The sequence below is a fragment of the Rhinoderma darwinii genome, chromosome 7 (genome assembly GCF_050947455.1).
Source record: "Rhinoderma darwinii isolate aRhiDar2 chromosome 7, aRhiDar2.hap1, whole genome shotgun sequence".
NCBI classification, from domain to species: Eukaryota; Metazoa; Chordata; class Amphibia; order Anura; family Rhinodermatidae; genus Rhinoderma; species Rhinoderma darwinii.
In genome coordinates, this window is record NC_134693.1 from 137,294,105 (window position 1) to 137,317,018 (window position 22,914).

A 22,914-nucleotide genomic window follows, 5' to 3' on the forward strand; every position below is an offset into this window, starting at 1 on the left:
AGCTGCACACAGAGCCTTATCTGTGTGTATAGTTACTATCCTGCATTATTTAGGCCTCCAGCAATACAATAGGGCTATCCTCAAATACCTCGCCCTCTAAAAATGAGAGGACTGCTGACCCTGCCCTCTAGTAAGATGACTTTTCTGACGCCATCCTCTAATATCTCTGCCCTCTAATGATTAGAGGACTGCTGACCCCGCCCTCTAATAATGAGATGACTCTGCTGACCCCGCCCTCTAATAATGAGATGACTCTGCTGACCCCGCCCTCTAATAATGAGATGACTCTGCTGACCCTGCCCTCTAATAATGAGATGACTCTGCTGACCCCACCCTCTAATGATAAAATGACTGTTGGTCCCATCCTCTGAAGAGGTGACGCTGCTGACCCGGTTACTCTTTAGCAAAAAAAAAGTTAAACCCCCCAATCTGAACCAGTATAAAAGGCTTCCCACATATTAGACTGCAGGCCGATCACAGCACTTCCATTACTCAGAACCTCTCACATTCCCGCGTCTAGTGACTTATCTTCTGCTGCTATTTATTTTTCTGCTTCATGATGATTTCCCGTTAAAGCAGATTACACCGAGACGGACTGATCTTTCCAAGCGATACAATCCTGAGCCTCGCGCATCTTACACAGTGGCTTCCAAATCTCATGAGGCAGAATATTTCCTGCTACATTTCTGGCTGCGCCGAGGTGATATACATCACAAAGCCATCAATACAGCAATCAGCGGGATCGGGGAGCGACGGCAAATAATGGAAACTAGAAAATCACAGACTTTGTAAAACAATCGTGTCATTGTCTTAGCTTTTCAACGGGAGAAAATACATTAAATCCAAGATCTGTGTATGCAGTCCTTGGGGTAGGGGTGGTGGGTATTATCTGGACCCCTAGGCTGAGCTCTACTTTAGATACATAGTCTTATTATATATACATACCTTTACCTTTATTATCATGGAGGTAGTCTTGGCTCAGATTCAGTGGTGTACATTGCTATGGGCCCCCCCTCTACTAATATCAATATAGGCCCCCGATTATGGTGCCTGGTTTAGCCACTCAAGCACCAGGCCCTTTGTCCTGTTTCCCCCTCCACACCATTTCATTACCCTTGGGCCAATTTCTCACTCCCTTGTTTACAAGCAATGCCGTTCCTCTGTAGAGAGTGGAGCCCTGCACAAGCTCTCGCAACCCAATGAAAATGGGTATATTACAACTAGGACTGGGCCCCTTTCTTCAAGGGCCCCATAGCAACCTCATGGTTTGTCTCTGGTATGCTCTCATTCAGATTGTCTAGCAGACACTTGTCTTCCTTTCTAGGTGTTTACTATATGTATGGTCATGAAAAGTTCTATCTGCAATACCATAAACTGCCTCTCGATGTTGCACAGACTTGTCTTTGGTTCTTCCCATTCGGAGAATAGGAAGCCACAATATAAATCTTGCTTGTTTTTATCTTTAAACTTGCAAAGCATGGGGGTGAAAGATGAAGGAACAAGAAATCTAGTAAGATGTTTTGCATCTATGGTCTGTATTTGGGGGGAGACTATAGGATTTTCAACTGGACCACTCCAACCCCCGTTGTTTTTTGTTTTGTTTTTTTACTTGTGACCGCGCCGGGTAGCAGTTACATTACATCTCATCCATGTGGCTTGGTACTATAATAATGTAAGCGAGGGGTCAGTAAAGTCTGCCATTTACATATTTATGTGTGAGCATATCCAAATTCTGGGTTGGCGCAATTACCATGGGACCGCCACCATCTTATCCCCACCTCATCCACTCTACTATAAAGTTGCTCCTTGTAAGATCATCTCACATTTAGATCAAGATTATGGTTGTGGAATTATTTACTCTTATTTGGGCACTGTGTGGCATTATGTAGACAGTAGATAACCATGTTTTTTGGGCACTGTGTGGCACTATGTAGACAGTAGATGACCATGTTATTTGGGCACTGGATTTGTTGTAAATTAATTAATTTATGTTTTGCCCAGGGGCCACCATTAATCTAGATCCGGCACTTATAATGTGGTGACCGAGCCCCTTTAAGTAGAGACGCAGGAACCAATACAGTTTGTCCCCTCTTCTGGTGCTGGTTCACCTCCCACCCCAGTCACCCATCTACAGCATGAGGGACTTGATGCTAGTTTGTGCCCATTCCTTGAAGGGCAGGATAACCCTTTGGCCAGTTTTTCTTGTTTGGGTTCTCATTACCCATTGGGATCTTGGATGCAACCAACTTGTCATAAAAGCTGCAGAATGTCCCGTCATGCTGTAGAGTATCCAATGTCGTATAATCCAGTGCAATTAAAAAAAGATTTTGTCCGCACAGACCAATCAAATTCCAGCTCAGAGCAGGACTCATGTACAGCGGGAGGGTGCGCCGGTCTGAGACACCCCCGGTGCTGCTGAACACATATGGCAGGGATGGGGTCGCTGGCCTAGTTCTGGGCCATGTGTAGTACCTGTTATGGGAACAGCTGTGGATCCCCCCCGCAGGCTGCCTCTGACAATCACCTCTTATGCCGGGAATGCTGGAGACAGCAGAACTAATTAGCCGGCCGTGGTAACAGGCGTGAAAGACGCCGTGTGACCAGCCAAGGTTATTAACCCTGTACTGGCCATGTAAATTCTGCTGCAGTGTCACCTTGACACAAGAACGGTTTTATTTCTGCTTTTGCGCTTCTATCTCCCTCGGTGTCTACATGTCTGACACCATAATTCACACAGCGCTCTGCAGACCGCGGGAACTTTCCCAGGTGCGAAAAGTAAAAAAATTCATTTATTTTTTGATAAATTCAAAATGTTCTTTACGCCTCCTCTGGAATAATCGCGGTTTTCTTTATTTTTTTGATAAATATCACCTTTCATATTTCTGGATATTTTTCAAGTGGGAAATGTATGGGAATATATTAAGTGGGTCCACCAGTTTTATGTAAAATAAAAAAAAATTGAGGGGTTGTTTCATGATAGACATTCGTGGAATAATGTTAGGATATCCCATCATAGTTCAGCCGGGGGTCCAACCTCTGTGTAACCCCCATAATCGCTAGAATAACGTGTCCGCAGCACTAGTAAAGTCGACAGTCCTACCAGATGTTCCTCTAGTGAGTCCAGGCTCTGACACATGGACCCCAAAGGTTCAACAGACGATAACCCCATGTGGAGCTGACCTTGGAGCCAAACACATGGCACTAGGGTTTATTTTTATTTTTTATGGCTTGATCCACAAATACCCGATTCGATCTTATTGACGAGACGTCCGGCGTGGGCAACAACAACAAAGATTATGATGCCATTAGATGTAGAAGATACTGATGGGGTCCTCCTTATCTACCAGAAGTGGGGGAGACCCGGCAAGGAGCAAGTGTACAACCCCAGCTCTGCACCCAGGTACCGACGCTGAATTAGGGGGTCTTATACATTTGTGGCCTCTTCTAATTGACCAGGACATATGCTGCCGCCCCCCCCCCACCCCCATCCACCATCCACGGCCCAGAAAACCAAATAAAAAACGGAGTTTTTAGTAATGTTCCTTTAAGCCTGGCTATCGTTACAAGAACATGGTTGAGGGTGATACGGGTAACTCCTCTATAGCATAATTACAAGTAGATGGCACAGCACTGATATAGAACGGCGCCACCTTGTAACCATCCATTGTCCGCACGCGTAGCGCTTCCTCTCGCTCCGTATTTTGGAGACTATCCCATACAAAAGTAGTGAAGACCCCTTTAAAAGTCCGTGCTATAACGTTTTTTCCCCCGCTAATACTTTATGATAGACCTAGAGTTTCAGATAAAGACATAAAACAAGTAAGATCCGGGGAGAAGACGCTTCTACAAGGAATCACTTCCGCCTCTTCCCCACATAATAATAAAGATAGGGGAGGAAGGTGCAAGTAGAATTACATTTATTGAGGAGGGGGGGGGGGGGGGTCATGGAAAATCTCAGAACGTGCATTTCATTTCTGTCGTCTTCTTGTCACAATGACAACTACTCCCGAGGGGTTTGATTCTGCAGTTACCATGTATTTTATCGGCTTCCCGCTGTGACTTTATACTCCGGCTCTCACGGTTTACAATATTTTATGGTAGAATCTCGGCAACATTTTCCATTTCCTCCGGACTAGAAGTAATTTTGCTGCTTGCAATAAATGTAGATTAAACGTGTAGAATATAGATTATTCTTTCTTCTGTATATATTGTACAGTGTTGGGTTTTCTCAGAACACGTAGACAATATACATATTGGTCGCACAGGCCCCACGCACAACACGATACACGCGTGCACAGCCAACAAAATGCAATGGTATCTAACAATCCTGCCCTAGTGTAGTGTACAAACTGCAGTGTACAAAGTGCCACCTAGTGTTCAAAGGCAGTGCTGCATACAATCTGGCTTTTTTGTCCCAGAATTTGAATAGAAAGTAAATCCCCCTGATTAGGGCCCTAGCTACAGGAGGTAACAGTTGCACCCAGGCTATGGTGTCTTAGAGTGCCCAAAAGCCCCTCTACCTCATAAGAAAACAAAATGGCACATGGTCAGTGGGGGCCCTGTTACAGACATTCTATTGGGTCCCCAGAGCTTTGGGTTGGGTCTCTGCTATTGATGAGGGTGGACTTGTAAACTTTGCAATAAGCTGCACATTCAAGTCATTTGGTTTCTTGTATCATAGGAGATAAAAAACTCACGGTCAAGGAAAATATCTGCTTTTAGTGCAGAAGTTCATAATTCTTTTAACATGGCCTTAATATGTGCCATTATTTTACCAACTGTGTATTAATTACAGGGAAACATTTTCGGTCACCTGGTCACCCAGAAAGTCCTCCCCTCCCTCCCTTAAGTCTTCCTGGCAGTCAATCACAGAGCCCTCCCATCCCACTCTCCTTGTAGATACATGCCGGATTGAATAGAGTGGGCATTTTGTTTTTCTTAAACAAGTTGGAAAAAACGGCAATGCTAGGAAGTGTAGATCAATCGTATCATCAGTGAGGAAGTAGCTAACTTCTCCTCGGTTCCAGGCTGTGACATAACTGCATAAAAACAAAGCTAGCAATTTTATTGTCCACTCGGGAGACAATTTTTCTTGAAATATTTTTTTAGTCCGGAAGGAGGGAGATAACAACCCACAAGGCCAGTGATCAATGCAAATACCGGGAACATTGATAATATTTTCAGGGCAGAAGGGCTAGCCTTAGAACAACAAGGTCAACAAACGAGTCTAATTTTATCTTCATAATCACATCTCAAGTGGGGAGCAAGGAGGTAAAAGATTGCATAGATAAATTAACCCTATTCTGGCGAGACCCTATACAGATGGAACACGGGCCAAAAGTACAACCCACGTCAACAAGCCCAAAGGGTAATTTTTGAGATTGACCCCCCCCTACACATTAAAATAGCAGCCTTTAATCTTCATTGAGAACACCACCAGGAACAAGTCATCAGAAGAAATTCCATTAGTCAAGAACTGACTGAAGTTGGTCACAGAAGGTCCACGGAAGCAATTATACTATCTAAACCCACGTCAGATTGAGTCGTTAATTATTCCACCCGATAAAGGAAATTAATATATTCCTGGAAGAGTTCAAAGATTTTTCTCACGATGAGCTTATTAAAGAAAAAAAAGAAAAAAATCAATGAGGTATGCATCTCTTAATTAAAGCCTCCACCATATTACAAGGTCCTCACCTTATCACGGGGATGACGTCGTCCACTTATCTTGTATGGAAATAAACCTGGATTATGAGGCGTCTCGTAGATGTAAAGTCCGGTATCTCCTCATTTACTTACATCTGACGGGCCGGAGGATAGGAGTCGTTATCCTCCTTAATTAACTTGTCAAAGGAATATATTGATCCGGCTTTGGTTCATGCCTCGGCTACGTGCAGCTAAACTTCTCCATTGAAACATTCTCCACGCTTCGGTTGTTTTGGCCAAAAGGTCCCCACGAGTAGAACATTGCAAGGGCTTCAGATAAGTAACGCACCAGAGGACTAGAAGTTCATATTGGACAAATCCAAATTGGACCAATTTCTAGAACTTTCCAACAGATGCCCAACTTTTTGTGTTATCTTCTTGTGGTGGACTACTAAAAAAAAATAGTTCAAATTGGCCCAGGAGTGGTCTACCTGGCTCCTACAGTCTACAAACATTGGGTTCATCCCGGTAAAGGTTGACTAAAATACTAACAACTCCGATGGTCCAAAAAAATTGTACGACCGCCATGCTAAGGAACCGGAGTAATATATGAATTAGGTAAATAAGTAAAACAAAAAAAATGACGCAGAGTATATAGAATGATGTAGAGCAGTGGCCTCCCAGCTAGGAGTTGTAGTTTTGTAATAGCTGGAGAGCCGTAGGTTGGAGGCCACCGCTAGGGAGGGTCAGACAGGATTAAAATCGTTACATTGTGGTCTACAAGTAGAAGAATCATCCGTTTTGCAGTCTGGGTCGACCTTCACCCGTTGTATAGACTTTAGCCTTGTCCAAACTAAAAATAATTAGCTTCTTGAGAAAGAACCCAACACGCCCTACTGGCCCGCAGGGGTTTTGATAGCGGTGGTTCCACCACAAGGGTCCATACACTTACAATAGCTCATTTGGCGGCCGACCGCCATTCCTCCCTGCCCCCTAACGCACCAGTGTGTATGTGTTTTCTATGGGACAATAGCAACAAGCCGCTGCCAGACAACTCCGGGAACAAAGGATCGGGTTGGTTGAAAGCCAACATGCCGATCCTTCTCTCCTCCCGCCCTCAGGACACCCTCATACACATTAGATAGTTGGCCGGTCTCGCCAAGATTGGCAGGTTCGGACTACTTTCATCTAATCTAAACCCTTTGTCATATCTAGTCTCAGAGGCGGAACATGAAGCTTCTAGACACCCAGCGCTAAAGCCATACTGGGCACACCGCTATATGTGGTGCCACATTGTATAGGATCTATATAGACCAGCCGCTCCATCATTATCTTGATATGTCTCACGCCTTGGCGATGCCTCCTTACAGGTCCAGACTATTACAGGTTATTTTATTACAAGAGGACCAATAAATTGGGGCCCAATTACAACCCCATGGTCTGCTGGTGTGGGTCCAAAAAGGCTTTATAATGTTAAACATAATACGGTAGTAAATTCCGTTCGTCCGATATCTAATAATGCGACACAGAACGGCAATATAATGTGGAAGACCGGCAGCAGAAGACTGAGAAGAGAAACCACACAAAAAAGAACCTTTTTTAAAAAGTGTAATTATTCATCTCCGCGACCATCTGATAATTCAGAATATCCGGTTGATGCCGCATTAAAGGAATTTTACACAGAACACAACACATTGCAAAGCGTCTGGTTTACGTTCGTCTCCGGCAGAGAAATATTTCTCATCGGGTTTCGCTGCAATTTAGGATTTCAAATTTCAACATTACCGCGGGGACGCAAGCAGATTGCGCAAATTAAGGGAAGAAAAGGAAAACGTTTGTTATTAGGCACCGCAGGCAGCGTACGAGCATTTGTGCGAGGAGTGGGGGACGGGGCGCTGCAGTGTGCACAGGTGGAACAATGAGCCTGGAAATGGCAGCCGTCAAATTCGCCGCCGCCACCCCTCCCCCATACCTTTTTACCTTCTCAACTGGGCCGAGAGCCAGAAGAAGAAAAGGATTTTGTAATCAAATATTAAGGACCTGGAAAGTGAGAGCGCTGGTCCCGGAAAGCCAAAATAATTCTATGGGTCTGCCTTATTCCTAACCCCGATATGAATGGATTGTTCTGTACCCCACAATTATTTCCCAGCAAATCCACACAAAGTGGAGTAACGTTCAAGTCAGAATTGAAAGGGTGTTTTTACTTTTGCAACTAATGTATCTAAAGTTAAAAATGAAGCAACTTTACTAACAGTCTTAATTAAATATCTCCTACAGTTTTGTGGCTACAGCTCCTAAGCAGACCTAGGGGTCTCCATGGTAACAGACTACCAACAAACCCTCTGTAGTCTGATCGTGCAGTCCTGTGTTACTCTCATCTGTCTCCTCTTCTATGGTCTGTAGGTTATTAAGAAGAGCAGGGAGTGGAGCAGGGAGTGGAGCAGGGAGTGGAGTAACACAGGATCAGACTGCACAGGGTTTGTTTGTGGTCTGTTACCATGGAGACACACAGGTCCGCAGAGAAGCTGTATACACAAAACGGTAGGAGATTTTTAAATCAAGACTACTCGCAAAGTTGCATTTTTTAATTTTACATGAATAAGAGCAATAAAAACAAACAAAAAAAAAAGTGAGTGCAAAAGTATACACACCCTTTAAAGCCCAGGATCACTGGGTTACTCCTGATATTCCACTCACAGGGCACCAGCTGAGATATGAGGAGCCGTTTTGTGGGGTCCTTACACTGAACTGTATGAAACGCATTTTAATAGACATCATGCCCCCTCCGCTATGTATTGGGCAGCACCAGCGCTCCGGTATACACCCCAACATGCAACTTTTTTCTCAACCTTTCCCATCTGCCCCCTGATCTGCCCTTAGAATCGTTCCTGGGAAAGCTGGGTGACAACCAATATGGCTAAATTGAAAGCTTTCCTAGAGCCCTACATGCTCATATCTACTCAATGACATAGGACAGAAGCTTTATCACTGCCGTTCAGGGCTCTGGGAAAGCTGGGTGACATCTAATAAAGCGGCAATTACAGTTCTGACAGCTTATCCGAACCCCTGAATGACAAATCTAGATAATTCTACAACTTATGGGACAGAGGGTGGGATGAGTATATCGCTGCCATTCAGGATTCTTAGAAAGCTGGGTGGCAACTAGACAGGATAGATTTGATGGTTTCTCACGATGGCGGCATTTATGGTTTGTCATTGGCTGTATACACATATCTGAGCCAGCTATCGCACTCTTCATACACCGGAGACGCGGCGCGGTCTCATTATGAGATGTCTAATTTCGGAGACAGGGGCTAAAGACACACAGGGCCCGCCGATTCCAGATTCTTTCGTTGCTTCGGGCGATGATTTGTTGAGAGTTACTTAATGAACTTCATCACTAATTGCAATTAACGGCTTCAGAGCCAGAGGCGAAAACGAGAAAATGACTGAAGCAGCCAGAGATCAACAGTGCACATGGGACGATGGTGGTGATGGTGAGGATGATGGGGATGTGTGGAGGGCTGGGTCTAAATTGCATGGGACTGGGTAAATAATAGGATTGTCAAAGCCCCAGGTAGAGAATTTTAGCAACGCAAGAGTTAAAATTCCCCTGGAAACAATTCACATGTTAAATTGACATAACATTTTAAGCAACTACTAAATATTTACTTGCACTATTCTGGAGTTCTATTCGGTTTTATACTCCAGTTACAACCAAAGCTGCATTTAGAATTCTGTTTGGTTTCTTGTTACCAGAGAGCATAGATGACCATTACACAGTTAGTGATAAACGAAGATTACAAGTCAGGGTCAGCAGCGCAGATAAATTACAATGTGTTTCCAAGGGCAATTCTGAATGCAGCTCTGGATGTGACTGGAGTATAATAAAAACTCGAGATCAGTAAAGAAAAGTATTTTGTTACAAAGTCTCTCACTTTACGTCAAGACGCAGCACACCTGATATGTGATCGTCAGCACTCCCCTCCCGTTATACTCACGATGCTCCTGGTGCATGTTTGGAATCTGTCAGCGCAGTGCTGACAGACACTCCCCTAAAAAAAAATATTTGACCTCTAAATATACCAGAAGAGTGCAGTATATTATTAGTCTTTGCTACTGTGCACTGTCTGGTGCAAACCCTACTTCTCCCACAATGCATGACAACAAAGGATGCTCCACCAGCAATGAACCAGCAGGGGGTTCTGGAGCCTGAGAGGTGAGACAAACCAGAACGCAAGTCTCCCTTATGTGCATTAATGATTTAAGGACCATTCAGGACGCTAGGAAAGCTGGGTGCCAAGACATCCCCTTGTAGGACAGGTTGTCACCCAGCTTTCCCAGAAACGGAGGCAACTGAATAGAATGTGTTCACAACTGGACAGAAGAGGACGACTCGGGGCACTACAATGAGGTTTCACACCGCGGGCGCAGTAATATCGTGTGTCCATTTAACGGTGACATTTGATTTGCCGCAGTCCCCGGGCCTTCAGTACAAATAGCGGCGGTCTGGAGAGTGTTAAAGGCCACGGCGACAATCACTAATGATATGATAGATCAGCGTAACCTTCCAGCCCGGCGGTGATTATTACCTTCCTGTCATCTCATTGATAGATCCATAAGTCACCGGAGCAGAGGGTGCGAGTGGCAGCGACGGGAGCCTGTCCCCCGCCCGCCAAAACATCCCATTTATCCAATTCACAAAAAAAATTCCTGACGTTTCATTATTTATTGGCGCGGTGAGAGGGCTCCACGGACATCTTGAAGCGGCGGGTGGAGGAAGACGACGAAGCTCCTTGGGGAGATGCCGTTCAGGGAGATACCGGCCGTTCGTGACATAGACTGGAGACTGGCAGGTCAATAACTCTGCTGCCCACCACAAAGTCATAAAACCGCACCGAGATGAGGGGCATAAAGTTAACACCGAGAGCAGGAGCGGGCACGGAGGGGTCAAGTTTCAGCTGGCGAATGAGGCTAACGAGCAACATTGGCGGCGCAATCTCCGGGGCGAGGAAGTCTCCGGACTCTGCTCACGCGTTTCCAGTTGTGCAAATTTTCTTTGCTTGGTTGCTCTTCAATAGAGGGGAATGGGATGGGGGACAGGGGCTGCCACGGCTTTCACCCCCATCACTTCTGCGGTGTCACGTGATTATCGGCTGTAGAGCGATCGGCACAGATCACGATCATCTCCAGGCGCCGCTGTGGGCGTAACAGTCGCTCAATCACCGGCCTTAAAGGGTTTTACCAATTTTCTGCAAACAAAGCTCAATCATTGTATAATGACATTTTCTGTAACTTTCCGATATACTTTGTGTTTCGATTCCTCCCTTTTTTCCCCAAGACCTCTGCTTGCAGCCAGTGAATGGGAACATTCTCGTATACATCCAGAAACTGAAAATCAGTTCAAACCTGCAGTAACACTTTTCACAAATGAGGGTTTGTTACAGTTGTATCCAATCTAGACAATCCTCTGTGAGCTGAACACATCAGCAGCGCAAATCTCTCTCCTGGTAGTTTGCTACAATGTATCAGTGCAGATTAGACAATGCTCTGGGAGCAACAGTCTGGACTCCTACTAGAATACTACACTAGATACAATTGTAGCAAGATTTCAGCTGTGGTAAAGGACTGACTTAGCATTAGGACTGTATGGCTTTTCAACTTAATTTTTCCATAATTTTCAAGATCTCTGCTTGCTGTAAGTGAATGGAAACATTCACGTTTAGATTCCGGGGCTGGAAACCTGTACTGACGTAATACTTTTCTCAGCTGAGGGTTTTCTAAAATTGTATCCAGTGTAGACAATCCGCTGTCAGGCTATGTTCGCATTTGCATTGGATTCCCTCAGACTTTGTCAGAACGATGCGTGCAACGCTTTTATTCCCATCCAAAACCTTGATGGAACCCGACAGACACCATAATAAGTCAACGGGGTCTATTGGGCACCACTGGTATCTGCCAGTTATAAACGGAAACCACAACACAGATGTGAACAGAGGCTTAGATCTACAATCTGGACTCCAGACTGATACATTTAACCTGCTCTAATACATTGTAGCAAACGGTCAGGACAGATTTGTGCTGCTGCACTGGATACAACTGATACAAACCCTCAGCTGTGGGAAACATTTGATCTCCCAGCTCCTGGATGTAAACAAGAATGTCTTTTTCACTGACAGCAAGCAGACCTCTTGAAAATGGTGAAGAATTGAAACACAAAGTATATTAAAAAGTTGCACAACTTTTGCATAAGGCTAGTAACCCCTTCAAGGAGGGCATTTTTAGTTGATCACTTATGTATTTACCCCCGACTGTATTTTTAACTACTGCATTGATATGTGGGTCACCGATTTAGCGCGTTCACAGTGAAGCGGTTGTATCAGGCTGCGCACGAATCCCGCTTTGGTAAAAACGTTTTATTCAGAACTTGTGAAGGAGGAAAAAGCAACAAAATGTAATTGTAACGTTCCTGACAGATTCATTCAGCAGCCCAGACCTGGAACTGGCGCTATTTATACCGTGTCATGGCGGCACAACAAAGAGACAAAAAGCGCCATCTCCTCGTTATGTGTCAGCCCCGGAGAGCAGAGCCGCGTGATATTATAAACAGGAGGGAACAACATCTCACCTTACAGTTCGGAGAACAGAACAGGTGAAGATATAGAGATATATATATATATATTCATTCAGAAGACTGCGCCGATTGATGAAATATTTACCCCTGTATGGGGCCAGGACGAGGCCCGCACTGGAAATCTACTGGGTGTGATACATTCCCGGGCACATTTATTGGGCAAAATCAAGTATTTATCGTGCCGGGCCAGGGGTTAGAACTCGGGGCTCGTAGTGCTAAGGTCCTGGGTTCAAATCCAACCTAGAGCAACATCTGCCTGGAGTTTGGATATTTTCCCTGTTCTCCCGTTTCCTCTCACACTCCATGAATTTGGCCCTTGTTTTTGATAACGGGAAATTAGACGCCCGATTAGGGACAGGGACTGATGTGAGTGAGGACATTCTTTGCGTTGGGGCTGTAAAAGCTACAGCTATAATATTCCTTCCCTCGCACAGGCAGGATCTATCATGGTGGGTAAACAGAGGAGCCAATAGGGCTTGATGATAAGAAGGGCCAAAGGGGCAAATGCCCTATGGCTTCCACAACATTTCTCGGGAGGATGGGTTTTCTTGAAAACAATGCTCGTGAAGCGTCAGGCTGGGGTTCCTTGGGCGCACTAGAGGAGATGATTCTGAGGGCCCATCCTCCATCTATACAGAACATGTGCATGTCCATCATCCGACTAATGATCAATAAGATCTAATCGGTTATGTGTGAATCATCCCATGAGAAACGGTCGGCTCCACGTGGGGTTGTCTTTAGTTGGACCTTTAGGGCAGAGCCTGGGCCCACATAAGCATCCTACATCACTGTTATATACGGTGGTATTATTAGGGCACAATATTGCCCTTTTTATGGGCACTGTGGGAGAATGTTTTGCACTTTATGGTAGTTTTTAAAAAATATTTTTTAAAAATCATAGCTGGATAATTATAGGTTCTCTCGTCTATGTTCTTTCCTTCTGGAAAAAGCGAGCCCCCCCCCCCCCATAGTTTTTTTGCCCAGGAGTTCCCACAGACTTGTCCTGTCCCTGGGCCACTGTGTGATGCGCTATGTATTTTTCTCCCATGTTTGAGAACACTTCACTTTCAGATATCCGTCTTGATAAATGTACCCCAAAAAGTCCCAGGATATCCCCATAACTAATACAATAAATTTGAACATGTGTGTACCCCAAAAATGCCTCATACAACTACAACGATGTAAAATTTAAAAAAAAAAAGTTATGGGATGTCTGAAATGTTTGAAGGCAAATTTTTTTTTTTTACAATCCTTGTCAAAAATTGCCCAAACTTGGCACATCCCTTAGGGGTTAAAAATACATAATTAAATCTGATTTCCTGAGCGGATAATGGACCTTTCTAGTTTGGTTGACGACACGACAACTTCTCGTCACCCGGTATCTCAATTATGCAAATCTCCATCAAGACGTCCCGGCCGCTGAGGTGGATCCCGGCCGCCTTGTACCGGAGATGATAACAACAGACAAGGTGTAAACCAGTCGCGCGGTCGCCGCTCTCGGATCCTGGCCCCGGAGCGCACGCGTCATGTCGACTCCTGCCATAAATCTTTCCTGGCTGCGCATTTATGATCCGTCAGTCGGGTCATGTTCAATAAGTGAAATCCAAAATGTTTAACCTGAGGGCCCCATCGGGACGCGGAGCGGGGGAGGGGGATCTCCTGGTGATGGCGGATGACATCCCACTATATATACATGTCACGCAGGCCACTGATACCCTCACCAGTAACATCATTTGTCCCGACGCCTCCCATACAATATCCATCATGTACATAGGAACAGACAGTAGATAACAGCGACCGCTCCCTCCCCCGACCTGTCCTATTATATAACAATAATGACTAGTCCAGGGTGGACGGCGTCACTGGAGTATATATGTATTATATATGTAGACTGCACATGTACAGGTTATATGTATATAGATTTATTATATATGTATCTTTTACATTGTGTATGTTTATATATACACTGGCTATATATGTATACAATCAGAATTGTCAACAGTCCTGATTTTCGCAGGACGGTCCCGTGAACTGGACAGCAGGAGGGGTGGAGTGTATGAAGATTTTTGCATTAAAAGTGGCATTTGGTTTCAGGGCTTGAAATGACCCATGATTTGGGATTTTGGCAAGTTTGATACAAAAGAGACGGATGAGGACTGTATGATATATATTTAGACCGTACATGTAGATTGTATTTATCAATATACACCATATAGACATCTATGTAGGCATGCAGTACCACGCCGTATATGTAGATTGTGTATTTGATGTTATATATGCTCTATAGAGTTACAGAAGGTTAAAAAAGACGCCTTTCAGATTGTACAAACCCCACGTGATCCAGAGGGAAAAAAAACAAAACACCTTGACTAACACAGAGGAGCGAACCGTAGAATGGAAAATAGCTTTCAGCTCCCTACTGGCATTGAGACTCATCCCTGAATCAACCATCTACACGAATAGCAGTGACCATGGAAGAGATTATATATATTTATGTTGTGTATGTGGATTGTAAGCCTGCGAGCCCGGGCCTCTCCCTTATGATGGATGATGGTCAACCAAACTCTGTACAGGAATAGGATTGTACAAATGCAAGATTTTACTATAGTCCATGATGTAGCGTCCATACATTTTACAAATAGTATAATAGGCTTAGATACACAGCTGAGCAGACCGTATCTCACACACAATAGGATTAGATACATTGGCTCAGCAGACCGTATCACACATGATAGGATTAGATACATCGGCTCAGCAGACAGTATCACACACAATAGGATTAGATACACTGGCTCAGCAGACAGTATCACACACAATAGGATTAGATACACAGCTCAGCAGACAGTATGACACACAATAGGATTAGATACACAGCTCAGCAGACAGTATCACACAGGATAGGATTAGATACAGCAGCTCAGCGGACAGTATCACACATGATAGGATTAGATACACAGGCTCAGCAGATAGTATCACACACACACGATAGAATTAGATACACTGGCTCAGCAGAGAGTATCACACATGATAGGATTAGATACACAGCTCAGCAGACAGTATCACACATGATAGGATTATATATTATTTCGTCAGCCTCTAGTGTTACTCCTGTGCATTATACTTGGGATGAGACCGGTTCCGGATGATGAGATTCGGAGTGACCCGTCGTCGCCCTGTATCTGACCAGTCATAATATTACCAAATGTTGTGCTGAATCGTGTCACCCAATTTAGATCAGTCTCTGAAATTCTTCCTCAGAGCTGAGCTGCGCCTCGTCTCCCCTGACACGGCGGGTGAAGCGCTCCTTCCATGCCCAGCCTACCAATCTGACACCGCAGTTTCAGAGCTGCCATTTTCGGTGAACCTCCAAGTCTTCTGTCTCTTTCTGTGTTTCCGCCTCACTGAACTGCAAACCACGTGAGTCCTGCGGATAGACAGGAGCGCAGCCCGGCCTCCCAATGAGGGGAGATGCCAAGGGGTCAGCGCAGCGTTAACCCTGCCACGTTCCAGTCTAATAACCAACTTCCATATTATAGGAGTTCAGGCCGCAACGTAACAAAATTACTAAATGTTTACTTTAAATTTCCAATTATAAAAGCAGAGTTTATAATAAAGAATATGGAGGGATTATAGGTGTAGTCTAGTAAAATGTCTCAAAGTACTTGTACAGGATTAGAAAAAAAAAGCTGCTTCTTTCCAAAAACAGCGCCCCCACCTGTCCACATGTGGTGTCTGGTATTGCAGCAAAGTACTATAGAAACTTTAATAGAGCTGCAATACCAGACACAACCCATGAACAGGAGTGGTGCCGTTTCTGGAAGACGCCATGTTTTCCTAATCCTTGACAACCCCCTTTAAAGGGAACAGTAAACCTAAATATGTCAGCGTATAACACAGCAGCGTCCAGGACACCCCCGCAACCGAAACTGCCCCAGTAGAACTTAGTAGGAGAGCTTTTTTTTTTTTTTTACCAATAACAATCTCTACCACCCACGATCAAGTGTTCTCCAAAGACCCCGAATGAATTCCAACAAACGTGTTATACAAGTGCACGATGAAGTTTTGCGTTTCTAGAAAAGTCTCTCAAATTAACCAACTAGAGTGCAAGCTCTGCAGACGAGGATTTCAGTGCAGTCCGGTTAACCACAACTTTATTCATTGATCCTGTATCTTCATGATGTAGGATTATAGATAATGTTGCGGAGCAAAGATATTGTCAGGATACGACCGCGAAACAGTGTAAAGAACCCTGTAAAATCCCTCATATAAAGCCCCTGTGAGGTGCGGCATGTGGCAGTTTTCGGTGACATCCTGTCACATAATTGGAGATTGGCTTTATGACCCGGCCATGTTAACCTGTCACTTAAAGGGAAGGCAAGACATATTTTTTTCTATCAACTATGACAGGATAGAACGAGACTTTGATGTAGGAGCCGCGTGCTTCTTCCTGCAGATCTAAAGTCGACTCGTTAAATGTAAAGGGATGGATGGTGACATGATGATGTCTATACTGTCCACCTATCCGCATGGCTGGAGTATTCATTCTGTCTCATCAGTAACACAAACATTTCCAGCAGATATTCGGAGATAATGATTTCTACAGGAAAACCGATCATAGGCCATTAATCTTTATACTTCACTGTCTAACAATATCTCAGCAGCAATGCATACAAACCAGACGAACAAGACGCAATAAAAATTAAAAGGGCAGCACCAGTCTCTATCAATATTCACAGGATTGGTGCAGCATATATCCCAAAGTACCATGGTAAAGACTTCTTATAAATAGATTTATTTTTTTTTAAATTCTAAATGATGCTTCCATCTTGTTAAATGGGACAAAAACGATTACAATACTGCCCCCTATATGCACGAATATAACTACTAGAATACTGCCCCTATACACAAGAATATAACTACTATAAGACTGCTCCTATATACAAGAGTATAACTACTATAATACTGCATCCTATATACAAGAATATAACTACTATAATACTGCCCCCTATATACAAGAATATAACTACTATAATACTGCTCCTATATACAAGAATATAACTACTATAATACTGCTCCTATATACAAGAATATAACTACTATAATACTGCCCCCTATATACAAGAATATAACTACTATAATACTGCCCCTATACACAAGAATATAACTACTATAAGGGTATGTTCACACGGCGGGGGTCCGTAACGGCTGAAATTACGGGGATGTTTCAGCCTGAAAACATCCCCGTAATTTCAGCCGTACCGGCATGTGCAGGCGCTTGAACGCCGCGTCAATTACGGCCGTAATTAGCGCTGCTATTCATTGGAGTCAATGAATAGCGGCTCCAATTACGGCCAAAGAAGTGACAGGTCACTTCTTCTACGCGGGCGTCTATTTACGCGCCGTCATTTGACAGCGGCGCGTAAATATACGCCTCGTGTGAACAGACAAACGTCTGCCCATTGCTTTCAATGGGCAGATGTTTGTCAGCGTATTGAGGCGCTATTTTCGGGCGTAATTCGGGGCAAAAACGCCCGATTTACGTCCGTAAATAGGCCGTGTGAACATACCCTAATACTGCTCCTATATACAAGAATATAACTACTATAATACTGCCCCCTATGGACAAGAATATAACTACTATAATACTGCCCCCTATGGACAAGACTATAACTACTATAATACTGCCCCTATATACAAGAATATAACTACTATAATACTGCCCCCTATGTACAAGAATATAACTACTATAATACTGCCTCTATATGCAAGAATATAACTACTATAATACTGCCCCCTATATACAAGAATATAACTACTATAATACTGCCCCTATATACAAGAATATAACTACTATAATACTGCCCCTATATGCAAGAATATAACTACTATAATACTGCCCCCTATATACAAGAATATAACTACTATAATACTGCCCCTATATACAAGAATATAACTACTATAATACTGCTCCTATATACAAGAATATAACTACTATAATACTGCCCCTATATACAAGAATATAACTACTATAATACTGCTCCTATATACAAGAATATAACTACTATAATACTGCTCCTATATACAAGAATATAACTACTATAATACTGCCCCTATATACAAGAATATAACTACTATACCACTGCTCCTATATACAAGAATAACTACTATAATACTGCTCCTATATACAAGAATATAACTACTATAATACTGCTCCTATATACAAGAATATAACTACTATAATACTGCCCCTATATACAAGAATATAACTACTGTACTGCTCCCTATATACAAGAATATAACTACTATACTACTGCTCCTATATACAAGAATATAACTACTATAATACTGCTCCTATATACAAGAATATAACTACTATAATACTGCCACCATATGCAAGAATATAACTACTATAATACTGCCCCTATATGCAAGAATATAACTACTATAATACTGCCCCCTATATACAAGAATATAACTACTATAATACTGCCCCTATATACAAGAATATAACTACTATAATACTGCCCCTATATACAAGAATATAACTACTATAATACTGCCCCTATATACAAGAATATAACTACTATAATACTGCCTCCTATATACAAGAATATAACCACTATAATACTGCCCCCTATATACAAGAATATAACTACTATAATACTGCCCCCTATATACAAGAATATAACTACTATAATACTGCCCCCTATATACAAGAATATAACTACTATAATACTGCCCCCTATATACAAGAATATAACTACTATAATACTGTCCCTATTTACAAGAATATAACTACTATAATACTGCTCCTATATACAATATAACTACTATAATACTGCCCCTATATACAAGAATATAACTACTATAATACTGCCCCCTATATACAAGAATATAACTACTATAATACTGTTCCTATATACAAGAATATAACTACTATAATACTGCTCCCTATATACAAGAATATAACTACTATAATACTGCTCCTATATACAAGAATATAACTACTATAATACTGCTCCTATATACAATATAACTACTATAATACTGCCCCCTATATACAAGAATATAACTACTATAATACTGCTCCTATATACAAGAATATAACTACTATAATACTGCTCCTATATACAAGAATATAACTACTATAATACTGCTCCTATATACAAGAATATAACTACTATACTACTGCGCCTATATACAAGACTATAACTACTATAATACTGCTCCTATATACAAGAATATAACTACTATAATACTGCCCCCTATATACAAGAATATAACTACTATAATACTGCTCCTATATACAAGAATATAACTACTATAATACTGCTCCTATATACAAGAATATAACTACTATACTACTGCGCCTATATACAAGACTATAACTACTATAATACTGCCCCCTAGGTTCCCTCTGATGTAATAACATGGGGTACACATTCCTGCAGTTTATTGTTACTCAGACAATCCCAGAACTTGTGTAGTAATTCCCATTTCTTCTGAGTCTCTTGGGGGACAAACCATCTTCGCAGAGAAAGGACTTTGCAGCAAGTAACTGGGACAGGTAGTTTATATAGACGAGATGGTGATAAATCAGGAAGATCTAAATATTTCACCGAGCTGCACTGTGGTGACAGAACGCCGCTTCTCTCTATCATCTGCAGAGGAATGGGAGAAATTGTCTTCTCCAAACCTCAGTAATTACCTCTCGTCTGTATCTCTGCTCCTTGCGCCTTCTGGGACTCCAAGAATAAATGGAAATCATTTCTTGTAGAGAGCGCTGTTCTGTTCTGTCCCCCTCATCCCTCTGCCGCTTGCTGGGTTATCTAATTTTTTTTTAATAAGCCGCATAGGATTAAAGAGCAGATGTTTTTAATTTTTTAGCCCCAGAAAAATAATTGAATGCAGAACAAAAAAAAAAAATTATAAAAAAAAAGAAAAATATTTTTATTGAAAAAAATTGCCTGTTTAGGGTATTTACCAATAGTCACATCCTCGTAATGGGTTATTTATTACGTTGGTTGCAGTTTCCTTTGAGTAGACACAGCGTTGAATATGGCCATATTTAGAATAGATCTGGACGGCGTTTTGTTTTGCACGTTTTCTTGTGACCACAGATTTTCCGTTTGTGACGCGGCCTAGTATGTCATAAATGTACGCCAGATTTATAAAGCACGTAATATACTGCAGAAGACTCAAATTCATATTTGTAGCGCAACACAACGTAAGCACATCGTAATCCTTGTATAATGAAATATTCTCTGCTTGCTGTCAGTGGACAGGAATATTCTCGTTTACATCCAGAGTCTGAAAACCTGTACAGACCAAATACATCCCACATCTGAGGGTGTTACCAGTCTAGACAATCCTTTGTAAACTCAATCTATCAACAGCCCAAACCTCTATCCTATTCTGTTAGTTTGTTGCGATGTACCAGAATGTATCAGTCCAAACTCTATAAGCTCACAAAGGATTGTCTAGACTTGATACAATTGTAACAAACCCTTAGCTGTGAAAAGCATTAGGTTTGTACATATTTTTTACCTCCAGATGTAAAGTAGAGATCTTGAACAATGGTGAGGAATTGAAACAACGTATATTAGAAAGTTACAAAACTTATTATACAATGAAACCGTGTCATCAGCAAGAAATCTCAGACTGTCTGCAATAATACTGGAGAGTGGAAGCAAAACTAGGCAAAGATCACCGCTAAAGCCGTGTAGTAGAAATTAAAAGAAATTAAGCAACTTTACAAATAATTTGTAATAAACATATCTCCTACTGGATTGTGTATACAGCTCCAGTGCAGACCTATGTGTCTCCATGGCGTCAGACTACAAACAAGGAAACAAACCCACCCACCCTGTACAGATCAGACTAAACAGATGTGTGTATATATACACACACACACACACACACACATATATATATATATACACCCACACACATATTGTAAACATACACATATATACGTGTACGTGTGTATATATATATATATATATATACACATACATATACATATATATATATATATATATATACACTGTATATACCTACATACTATGTGTGTGTGAAGACTATAATTCCCTGAGACAATTTAATATACAACAAGGAATTGCCTCTTTCTACTTTCTTCAATCTTTGCTCCATCAGAATCTTTAGCTCCGTGTCCTTCCTGCAGCGTGACCCCGTGTACAGGCGACATCACGGGGAGCGGCAGTCATTATCAGATCGTCTGTTACCTGGTCAAAGTCACGGATAACTTCAGCCGGTCAATTAACACGGCTGGAGATCAAATCACTGCGGAGTCTTCACGAGATCTTACAGGCGCGGTAACCCCTCCACCGCCGCATCAGACCCACAGGACCAGCTGGAAAGGCTCAGGTTGTTGTCACATCAGTCATTTTGTTGCAGATTTTTGCTGGGATTCCAAAAAAATATATGGTTTTTGCAAAAATGTTGCAAATTTGTCCCCATTCCAAAAATCACGGGGGACAAAGTAATACACCTGGAAGCGAGAAAATATGGCCCAGATATGATGAGTGTTCTGACATTTTTTGGTATTCGGACAATTTTTTGTAAAAGGACAGACACAAGAAGACACACACGATGAAGAGGATTTCCCCATGGAAAATTGCCCCCTTGTATTGCCACATGTCTTTTTTGGATGTAGTTCAAAATATGGAGAAGCTGAGTGAAACCCCTGTAGAAGCTCAAAAATTGTCCGTATTGCTGGCCACCCAACTCTCCCAGACTCCTGAATGATGGCTCTTCTTAGTTACCCATTAACCCAGGAGCAGGGAATGACTCATTTAATAACTAAGCATATCTGTCATCGAGGAGGGCCGGATCAAGGTTAGTGGAGGCCCCTGGGCAAAAATTGGGAGGGGGTCCCTCCAAAACAAACGGTCACATAAAGTGAAGCTAACAGAAAAGAAGTTCCCACTCCTAGGTCTTCATTTGAGAAAACATGGAGGTTGAGGCCCCAAGGGCAATTGTCCCATTTGCTGCCCCTTTAATTTAGCACTAAATGACGCCCATATGACTTGTCACCCACAGCTTTCCCAGAAACGGGATATAATTTTTAATAACTTGACTCAAAAATATTTACTGGGGAATTTTTTGATTTTAGGGAGAAAATGCCCTTAAAAGGGACAGGCTGTTCCCACCGCGTTACCCTGAACCACTTGGTCACTCAATCCATTGATTATTTCTGGGAGATGTGCAGGGATGGCAGGTTGTTGAGCGGTATATTCTCTTCTCGTAGCGAGGGGTTTGTGAACGCTCTTGCCTCAAGTTCAATCTCATTTAAGCATTTAAAGTCCCTGGAGAGGTTGTGGAATTGATGCCGATAGATGGAAGGTTTGGCGTTATTTGCTGCCGAAATAGGAAAAGAGCGAAGAAAAAAAAAAAAAAAAAAAGACTGCCGTTTCCTCCCTGGCCGGCAGCATAAAGTTCTCATTTTGAATCAAAAAGTTTTTCAAAAACACTCAAGACAACTAACAATATTCTGCCTCTATTTATATTTCTCCTGTACGGAGCCCGAAATCTATAAAATCATAAAACGGTCATGTGTACTAAGAATTTTTTTTTTTTTTGTCGCACAGCGATGTCTGGTTTATAATGGAAAA